This window comes from Lontra canadensis, unplaced genomic scaffold, assembly GCF_010015895.1.
Source record: "Lontra canadensis isolate GAN:19392208 unplaced genomic scaffold, GSC_riverotter_1.0 scaffold12, whole genome shotgun sequence".
In the NCBI taxonomy this organism is placed as follows: Eukaryota; Metazoa; Chordata; class Mammalia; order Carnivora; family Mustelidae; genus Lontra; species Lontra canadensis.
This window is the reverse complement of record NW_022631006.1, coordinates 14,759,517-14,769,351: the sequence shown is the minus strand read 5'-3', so window position 1 is coordinate 14,769,351 and position 9,835 is coordinate 14,759,517. Positions and strand designations below refer to the sequence as shown.

At 38.2% G+C, this 9,835-nt stretch overlaps 1 pseudogene; it reads left to right on the top strand.

The window, feature by feature from the left end:
- The first annotated feature begins 2,417 nt into the window (after nucleotides 1-2,417).
- Nucleotides 2,418-9,529, top strand: LOC116867395 (annotated as a pseudogene).
- The last annotated feature ends 306 nt before the right edge of the window (nucleotides 9,530-9,835 follow it).

The following is a 9,835-nucleotide window of genomic DNA, read 5'->3' as shown; positions in this document are numbered from 1 at the left end:
ATCACCAAAGTCAAGGGAAGCAAGGGCAAAAACGAAGTATTGGGACTTCATCAAGATAAAAATCTTTTGCACAGTAAAGGAAACAGGCAACAAAACCAAAAGACAAATGACAGAAGGGGAGAAGATATTTGCAAGTGTCATATCAGATAAAGGGCTAGTATCCAAAATGTATAAAGAAGTTATAAAACTCAACACCCAAAGAACAAATAATCCAATCAAGAAATGGGCAGAGATTTGCGACAATGTGGATGGAACTAGAGGGTATTATGTTTAGCGAAATAAGTCTATTGGAGAAAGACAACTATCATGTGATTTCCCTGATATGAGGAAATGGAGATGTGACGTGGGGGGTTTGGGAAGTAGGAAAAGAATAAATGAAACAAGATGGGATCGGGAGGGAGACCAACCATAAGAGACTCTTAATGTCACAAAACAAACTGAGGGGGGTTGGGGGGAGGGGAGTAGGGAGAGGGTGGTGGGGTTATGGACCTTGGGGAGGGTATGTGCTATGGTGAGTGCTGTGAAGTGTGTAAACCTGGTGATTCACAGACCTGTACCCCTGGGGCTAATAATATGTTATATGTTTATAAAAAAATTTAAAAATTAAAAAAAAAAAAGAAAGGGGTAGACGACATGGACAGATATTTCTGCAAAGAAGACATCCAAGTGGCCAAGAGACATATGAAAACGTGCTCAGCATCACTCAGTTTCAGGGAAATACAAATCAAAACCACAATGAGATACCACCTCACACCAGTCAGAATGGCTAAAATTAACCAGTCTGGAAACGACAGATGTTGGTGAGGATGTGGAGAAAGGGGAAATCTCCTACAGTGCTGGTGGGAATGCAAGCTGGTGCAGCCACTATGGAAAACAATATGGAGTTTCCTTAAAAATTTGAAAATAGAGCTACCCTATGACCCAGCAATCCCACTACTCAGTATTTATCCTAAAGATACAAATGTAGTGATCTGAAGGGCATGTGCACCTGCATGTTTATAGCAGTAATGTCCACAATAGCCAAACTATGGAAAGATCCTAGATGTCCATCAACAGATGAATAGATAAAGAAGATGTGGTATATATATATATATATATATATATATTAGAATACTATGCAGCCATCAAAAGAAACGAAATCTTGCCGTTTGCAACAATGTGGATGGAACTAGAGGGTATTATGCTGAGCAAAATAAGTCAATCAGAGAAAGATATTATCACATGATCTGTGATATGAGGAATTTGAGAGGCAGGGCGGGGGTTTGTGGGAGGTAGGGAGGGAAAAAATGAAACAAGATGGGACCAGAGAGGGAGACAAATCATGAGACTCTTAATCTCAGGAAACAAACTGAGGGTTGCTGGGGGTGGTGGAGAGGGATAGGTGGCTGGGTGATGGACATTGGAGAGGGTATGTGAAATGGTGAGTGCTGTAAATTGTGCAAGACTGATGATTCACAGACCTGTACCCCTGAAGCAAATAATACATTGTATGTTAATAAAATTTTTAAAAATGTAATGAATGGCTATTATCCCTATTTTATTGATGAGACAACTGAGACTCTGAAAGATTAAATATTTGCTCAAATCAGAAAGCTAGAAGGTGGTAGAGGTGGCATTCAACTCCAAAACTAACTTTGAACGCCTCCCATGAAGCATCCTTTGCTTAAAAAGCCAAAAACAAAACAAAACAAAAGTTTTTGTTCGAATGGATAAATTTTATTTTTACCTTGAAAAGTAAAAAAATTCCTCATGAGGAATATCATATATCTTCCAGGCTACCAATTTAGTGTTATATTAGAAAGCAAAAAAAAAAAAATTCCCTACTGGAAAAGTATACATTTTTTTTTTTATATCACATACCTAAAAAGTCTAGCACAGACATCTACAAGTGGAATGAGGAAAAAACTTTTCATTACTGTCATTTTGATTTCTTTAGCTGCGGTTATTCTCATCAACTTGGTGGTGAAGTTTTACTTTCAATTGCTAAGCACCAAAATAGTAACATAGGATCATGGTGAGATGAATAGATATAGTCCTGGAATGTGTATAAATCCCATTCTTTGATTTCCTCATATAAGGGAAGCAATTTCTACTACTAGTGAAAAGGGATGACATGTAGATGGTAACCACAATGAGTTTTTATTTCTATTTCCCATTCTCCCTTCAAAATTTTATTTATAGTGCTATATTCCTTCCCTGCCCCTCAATGAAAACTGGGGCATGCTCATGACTTCTCTGTTCCCATTCAGATTTACAAAAAAAAAAGAATAGTCAGTTTGTCATAAAAAGTCATAATTCAGAAATTCAATATCCAAAATTAATATCCAGTCCCACGTAAGCACTAAAATTCTAATTTTAGAGATCTATTGGCAGATCTTTAACTTAGTCTATTTTAGGTTGAGGTAGAGGGTGGAGAAATGGGTGAAGGTAGTCAAAAGGTACAGACTTCTAGTTACAAGATGAATTAATTCTGGGGGTGGGATGCACAGTGTGGTCACTATAGTTACCATACCAAATATGTATTGTATATTTGAAAACTGCTAAGGGAATAGATCTTAAAAGTTCTTAACACAAGAAAACAAGATTTGTAACTGTGTGAGGTGATGGATGGTTAACTAAACTTAGTGTGATAATCATTTTGAAATATATAAATATATCAAGTCATTATGTTGTATACATCTTAAACTAATACAATACATTAGCATATTGTATAACATATTATACGAGTAATTAGTATATTTATGTGAGTAAATATATCTCAATAAAACTAGGAAAAAAGATGATATGGTTCCCTTAAAATTAAAAAGAATAACTGCAGTATATCTGGAGTGTGTGTTGTGGAAATAAAGACCACACACACACACACACACACACACACACCCCTCTGATTTAATTTACTTCAGGCAGAGAGCCTGCTTGGGGAGGGTTGTGAGGTTCTTCTATTCTTGGCTTTCTTCATGCTCACATTCTCCATTTTCCTGCCTAGGCAAGGGTTGTGGTAGACGAGTCTCTAGGCCAGTTCTTAGGTGTTTCACTTGTTAGCAATCTGGGCCTGACAGACGGCTTAAGTTAGTGATCCTGAGTGCACCTATCTAATGATGAAAGCTAGATCTTTCTCTTGTGGGTGATTTTGTCAGCCCTTCAAAGGTTCCCTGCTTGCCACTCTTTCCTACCGTTGTCATGATCAACTCGCAGTATCTAGCTCCCAGATGGTCTCTTCTAACCTCTAACTCAGTCCCTGGGCATCCAGCACCATCATCCTAGGCTTTCTCCAGAGGTCCCTGTGCCCCTCCAGAAGACAGAACTGGTCAGGACCAGAAGACTCTGTACTTACTCTCTCAACCAAAGGCCCAGAGCTGCTCAGTGAAGAACAGCCCTACAACACTCAGAGTTTCCAGACCATCTGAGTGCAGTAGCACAAAAGAGAGTCTATTGTCAAGGATGTCAGTGTGCCCTACTATCGCCTTCTGGATTTCCAGAGACCTGATTATACTCCAGCTATAGTTTGCTTGACCTTCTTCGGGCAGGAGTCAGCTGCTACTCTCTGTTTCTGGACCGTGGGGAATATATTTCAAAACTTTCTGAGTGACTTCCTTATGAAGGATGTTCTCTAAAACTTACAAATAAGGCAAAAAAGATTACCATGTGTCTTTTCAAATTAGTATCAGAGTATTGTCTGACTAACCTGTCCAGAGGTCATCTGTCACTCTAAAAAAAGTAACATTTTTTGATTTACTATTTACCAATAATTAAGTCTCAGACTCTGGGAAGTTAGATATTAACTAAATTAAACCCAATTTTTTTGGTCAGTAGAGATGCAAATGATTTTTTGGTAGAGAAAATGATTCCTATGGTTATAATTTTTTTTTGTCCTATAGGATGTTATACAATTTTCTGTCTAACTTTGAAAACATATCTGGCATGTTTGACTCCATGATAAACTATCATACCGACAATTCATTCAACCTGAGACACAAAGTCATCCTCTAACATCTTGTTTTACTACTTACTATCAAAATAAAAGAATAAACTGACTGAACCAACAAAAGTAAGAGTGATTACTTTTTTGACTTTTGACTCATTTGTAGGAAACCAAATTCTCACACTTTGAACACCTTTTTATTTAATAAATCCTTTTTATTCTCAATGTGGATTTACTTGGCAATATTCTTTGAACCTCATATTTTCAAAATATTTATGTCTAGAAAGTTCTGAATGAGGTCAGTTTCAATTGGTCTGGCTTCTACCATCGGTGAAGCTGAGAGTTCTTTGCTATTTACGTAGAGCAGCTACAAGGCAGGTGCTGAGCAGGGGCATAGAGGACAGGCAGTGACCTCATCTCAAATATTGTCTTCTTATAAATGTAACATGATCACTCGGTTTTAAAGTGACTTTGAAGACCATTAGACTTCCTATGTAAAACCTATATTCAAAAATACCTTCCAAAATAATTTATAAGTGATTTAGCAGTGAATCATTTATCTGATTATGGATATCACCCTTTACCTTGTTTTAATATCATTATGGAAATGGGCTTCCATAACATAAAAGGTTCTGTGATATGTGTCTGTCTTGTATACAACCTGAAAGTCTGAGGACAAAATAAATGCAAGGCATTTCATTTAACATTGCCTTGAACACATGGAAATATTAGCAATTACTGAGTAAATACTACTGACAAGAAATTCCAGGCTGGGGGGCGCCTGGGTGGCTCAGTGGGTTAAGCCGCTGCCTTCGGCTCAGGTCATGATCTCAGGGTCCTGGGATCGAGCCCCGCATCGGGCTCTCTGCTCAGCGGGGAGCCTGCTTCCTCCTCTCTCTCTGCCTGCCTCTCTGCCTGCTTGTGATCTCTCTCTGTAAAAATAAATAAATAAAATCTTAAAAAAAAAAAAAAGAAATTTCAGGCTGGGATTTTCTTTGCTTATTGCATTTCATTTTCAGATGATTAAAACTTTGGAAAATTATGATGTCAGCACAGGCAAGCCCAAAGAGGTGGCAATCTTTAGTTAGAGGCATAAGATGATGTCACCTCAACAATTAGGAGATTTCTACTGGGTTTTAGATTTTTTGAAAAGCAAAAATATTTGTTCATTGCAAACAGTAGGATCCAGAGTTGACTGATTATCATTATAGTGCTGTTCTGAAAATACTAAATACAAAATGGTCCACCATTTTCCATTTTATATTCAGGCCCTGCAATCTTTGAAATGCTTGAAATGCAAGTTGTAAAATGCAAGTTTAAAAGAGAATTCATTGTGCCAGAATTGACAGAGGGCAGCAGAAAACTTACAAGCTGTCCTCTAGTCGATTCAAAAAGTAATTAATTGCAGCTGCTGTTTTGCAGCAAGCTGGGGAAATGTCACCAAATACAGAAAACTCCAAAAAGAATGACAAGGCCTTCCTGTAATTTTCTCAGACTAAACAGAAATGAGATGAATGCATTGTGACTGCTGTAGGTAATGAGACTTTGTAAGATTAGTATAAATAGGGTGCATAATTAGCATTCTACAGTTCAGTAAGCATTTTGTGTTGTTTTTGTGAATTTGGAGTAGGCCCCAATGGCTTGACAAAACATTCACTCTCTCTAAACCAGGCAAACATCTTGGCTTCTGACACTGCTTCCAAATACACTGACTGTCAATTACTTGTGAAGATAAATTTAGAAAAGAATCAAAACATTAACTGCAGGAAGAATTAACAGCGAGTTAGTGGCTACCATGTGTCAGCAATGTGCTATTCACTCTACAAACTACACATTCCATATATTATCTCATTTAATCTGCATAAGGCAACTATTGTTATTCTCTTTCATAGATGAGAAACTTAGGTCTAAAGAGGTAAACTTAACCAATATTCATAGATAACGAACTATCTGAACCCAGGTCTATATAATCTGAAATCCCTGATTCTCTGAATTATATCATCTTATTTTCCACAGATTCTGCCACATATGGAAATTTATACTGTGGATTTTTTCCTTTGAGCAGCTCTCTGGAGTGATGTTTGCTATGCTTTTTAGTGAAAAATGTTGCAGAAGGGCAAATGCATTCACTATGGAGAGGCTGGTAAAGGCAGGCATTACAAAGGAAAAACAAAATCATGTTGAAATTGTTACTGGAGGAGTGTCAGGCACCATCCATCATTCTGTACTTATATTTGTAAAAGTGAACTCATAAATATCCAAAAGTTTTCATTTATTTTTGGTAACGGTTAAAAAAGAGAAAGACCAAAAATAATATGACTATCTTTGATTTTTAAAATGAAAGGAGGGGGCGCCTGGGTGGCTCAGTGGGTTAAAGCCTCTGCCTTCGGCTCAGGTCATGATCCCAGGGTCCTGGGATTGAACCCCACATCGGGCTTTCTGCTCAGTGGGGAGCTTGCTTCCCCCTCCCCACTCTCTGCCTGCCTCTCCACCTACTTGTGATCTCTGTCTGTCAAATAAATAAATAAATAAATAAAATCTTAAAAAAAAAATGACAGTAAGGCATCATCAGCTTAAAAGAACCCAGTAGAAAGGAAGGAATATACATCTCTCTCTATCGAGAAAAACAAGCTATAATTTAGCTCTCAAATGTATCACATCCAAAGACATCTTGAAAACTATACTATGAACTCAGAATCTGGGTAATCAGGTACTTTTGGGAAAGGAAATACAGGGAAAGAGAGTAAACCAGGTTTCTGAGGAGCTCATTACCATGTATTAGTTAGGATATGGTCTAAAATAATGTAACCCAAAGACCCAAGGCACAAGGGCTTAAGAATTACAGAAGCTTACTTCTCTTTCATATAATGGTTAAAAATAAGTCCATAACCACTAGGGAAGCTCTTCCATCCTCAGGATATACCTTCATTTCTGGATGCCTGGCATCTGCCATCAGGTATGTATGGGCCAGTCAGTAGGAAAGAAGAGAGGGCCAAGGAGAGAGCAGACCTGCTCATTTATGAGTAAGATCCAGAAGTGGCACACTTAGCCACTGCTGCTTAGAACTTAGTCATTTGGCCACAAGGGCTCCTGGAAAATGGACTCCTGTGTTAATTGGCCACATACTCAGCTAAGACTCTGGAAGGAGATTATGAATACTGGTGGACAACTACTAACATCTACCATTTTCAGCCAGGGAAGGAAGGAATGTAGGCGGCTGAGCCCCAGGAAACATCATGGTCCGAAGTTAAATTAAGGATTTCCTTCTGTCTCCTCAAATTCTCTCCACCTTTTCAGGATACCTCTTTGCCCTATCTCTGCTGTATTGTAAAGTAGAGGAAAGAAATATAGTTGTTAAACATGAAAGGTAGGGTTTTGGGGCTGAAATCCCATCATTCATTATTCTGCCTTTCTCAGGTTGATAATATTAAAAAAAACATAGCTAAATGAAAAATAAAGGGCCAAAATTATTTATTGTCAGACAAACATATTACACAAATGAAAGTAGGGCTTTTCTAGATCTCTCTCTCTCTTTTTTTTTCTTTCAGGAAACTTTAGTCTGAAAGCCAAAGTATACTGTCCTACACCTTTCCATTTTTGGGGTCTATGGAGTCAACTCTGAATTTTTTTATCCTAGACGTCATATGGATTAAGAATGAAAAGTATGCTTCACACATACCCTTCCTCCCCCAATCTGAGATGGAACGGAAAGTAGGAAGAGGCTGGTGGACCATGTCCAATGTGTGCCTACCTCATGACTTCCTGACACAGAAGAGAGAATGCTGCAGTTGGGCAAAAGAATTGGAAGCAGAAGGCTGCTTATGGTTGGGGGCTTTCATGTTATGTTCACTACTTAGCTCTGACCAGTCACTTCAGCGTCTCCTCCTTTTGGAGAGGTAGGTAGCAACGGGTAGAGACAGAAAGGAGGGGTAAAGGCAGAATATTTCTCCTCTTCTGGTTGACGTATGGAAAAGAGAATGAGAAAATAAGACACTAGTTACTGTAGAAGAATGTATAGCAAAATAAACGATACATCCACTGGTTAATTGGTCCCTTTCTACTGAAGTAGAAATTCAAAGAGAAGCGTTTAAAACTGAAAGACTTCAGGATGACAATAAAAAAAGCCCAGCTATATGGTTCTATATGTAGGGAGAATCTAAAGGAAACAAGACACAAAGATACAAATACACACCTATACCTCTTCTGTTCTTTGACATAGGAGAAAACATGTTATATAAAACTGGTATGTTAAGAACTTCTGGTGTGGGTGAGTTGCTTTTTCAATAGCATGAAGAACTCCCGACTGTCAGTTATCAGAGCGGCCATGTTCCACATTCAAGAGAGGCTGTTGCTCCAACTAAGCATCCATGACGTAACCTGCTGGTGTGTACTGTACCCTAGAGACCCTCACAGGAGCCTGAGTCTTTTCTTATTTACATCTCAGTAATCAGATGGCTGCTTGCTAAAATTGAAGGGAAGCTAAACTTGGGCTTTTAACTAGGCAGGGGCTTGTGGTTTTTGATTAGCCTATGAAACAAAACTCTAAATTCAGTGTATGTGATTATAAGCCTCATTTTCCCATTATTAAAATGGAAATACTAACAAATATTGAAATCATTGGGTTATCATGAAGATGAACTAGCTTTATGAACACTGGGCATTTAACACAATGTCTAATATGATGCAAAAACGTAATATATTATTAAAATTGTTGTTACAGATTTGATTTGCTATATAATATGGTAGGTTCTGGGGACAGAAGAACAATTAGCATATGTTTTTCCTTCAACGGGTATACAGTCTAATAGAAAGAGACAGATATGGCATTTTGAAGAGACAGAGGAATAGGCGGGGGAGCTTGTCTGATTAAGGGATCCTGAACCAAGAAGCAGCAGAGTTTTAGAAGCCAGTAGCTTGGGTTTTTGCCCACTGGCAGACTTTGAGGGGAGGCCAGCACACAGGGTAGGGGGAATCCTGGTTTTTGTCTGTTTGACACGTTCCTGATCTGATAGTGCACAGGTCTTGGCCTGTCAGAAATAGAAAGATCAGGAATCTGATGATGCCTATGAAGATTATGGAAAGAGATTTGGGCCCTCCAGCTAAGAAAATCTGGTCATCTTCCTGAGAAGCTAAAAATAAGAGGTAATCTGGAAAGAATCCACAGGAAGATAGTGAGGACTCCGAAGAAAAAGATGTGAAGACGGAGAAGGATGATTTTCACTCAGCAGAGGCCAGTAAAGATGAAAAAGAAGATCATAAAAATGTGTACCAGCAACAGCAGGCAGCTTCTAAAGCAGCTTCCAATCAGAGAGAGATGCTCATGGAATATGTGAGCAGTAAAGAAAAAGAGAAAGATTCCGGCAGCAATGGAAGATTTCCTGTTAGATGATGATGATAGTGACTTTGGCAGTTCAAAAGAAGAAAAGCAAAAACATGGTTAAGAAGTCCAAACCTGAAAGAAAAGAAAAGAAAATGCCCAAACCCAGGCTAAAGGCTATAGTGAGACCAAACCCCGTGAAAAGCAAAGGGAAGTGTTGGCCTACAGCTTCAAAGAAGAAGGGGAGGAACCAGAGAGCCCTCCAGAAAAGAAGCCTTCTTGCAAGATGAAAACCATACCCTAAAACAAGGTCACATAACACCATTCCCTGCCCCGCATCCAAGGTATGTTTTATTATTTTGTTTGTCTTTTTAATTTCATCACTTATTATCTCAAAGAGACCTGGAGCCAGTGATTCTTTTATCCTGTGACAGTCTTTTAGGAACTTAAAAAAAAAAAAAAAAAAAGGCAACGCCCACAAAAACTTAAATCATTCTTGATTTCCTATTTTATTCTCTCATGGTTCATGTTTTTAAATACATATATATTTATTGTTTCTTGGATAAAATTTAACCAAGGCTAAAGAAAAAGAAAAA